Below are 626 nucleotides of genomic sequence, written 5' to 3'. Positions count from 1 at the left end.
ATGATTCAAGATTCAATCTAGATTAGATTGTGTTCGATCAGATCATAATTTTTTTTATATAGTCTTCACAATTCAGCCAAGAAAGCTGTGTAAGAAAGATCTCAAGCCTTTAGATTTATTGTTAGTGTGATCTTTGGGTGAGAGTAGACATCTGTTTTGGATCTTGCATAAGGTAACTGGGAGCTGGGGAAGATTTTGAAAACTTCAGGAGAAGAGTCTGTTCTTGCCTTACCTGAGGGAAAAGTAAGCGACCTTATGAATTCCCTGAGGTAGATGTTGATTATTATTTTTAAGTGTTTGATCGGAAACTGTTTCCTACACGTGATTCAACAGGTTTTAAAAGTCAAAACAGAGACTCTAGTGCCTGCAAATCATGATATTCTCGATGGAGTAGATGATCTTATGCAACTAAGTTACTTAAATGAGCCAGCAGTGAGGTAAAAATTCTTCTTTAGCTCATATGCTTCTCTATATCTGGTCTCGCTTCTTCTGCCTCTCGGTAATTAAACTAAACTCTCTTTAACTCTCAACTTCAAATGTGTTTTGCACATTGGCCTAACTAAGAGGATTGGCTTTACAAGGTTTATGTGACAATGTACCTCAATGATTGTCAAAGAACTAACTTC

The 626-nt window shown here is 36.4% G+C and overlaps 1 long non-coding RNA gene across 1 annotated transcript; it reads left to right on the top strand.

Moving 5' to 3' along the window:
* The first annotated feature begins 10 nt into the window (after positions 1-10).
* On the top strand, positions 11-620 carry LOC109131767. The gene is made up of 3 exons (XR_002037242.1): positions 11-243; positions 334-499; positions 582-620. It is a non-coding gene; the product is annotated as an uncharacterized LOC109131767 (long non-coding RNA).
* Positions 621-626: the final 6 nt, after the last annotated feature.

The sequence above is a fragment of the Camelina sativa genome, unplaced genomic scaffold, assembly GCF_000633955.1.
Source record: "Camelina sativa cultivar DH55 unplaced genomic scaffold, Cs unpScaffold04657, whole genome shotgun sequence".
Lineage (NCBI taxonomy): Eukaryota > Viridiplantae > Streptophyta > Magnoliopsida > Brassicales > Brassicaceae > Camelina > Camelina sativa.
This window is presented reverse-complemented; position numbering and strand designations above follow the sequence as displayed.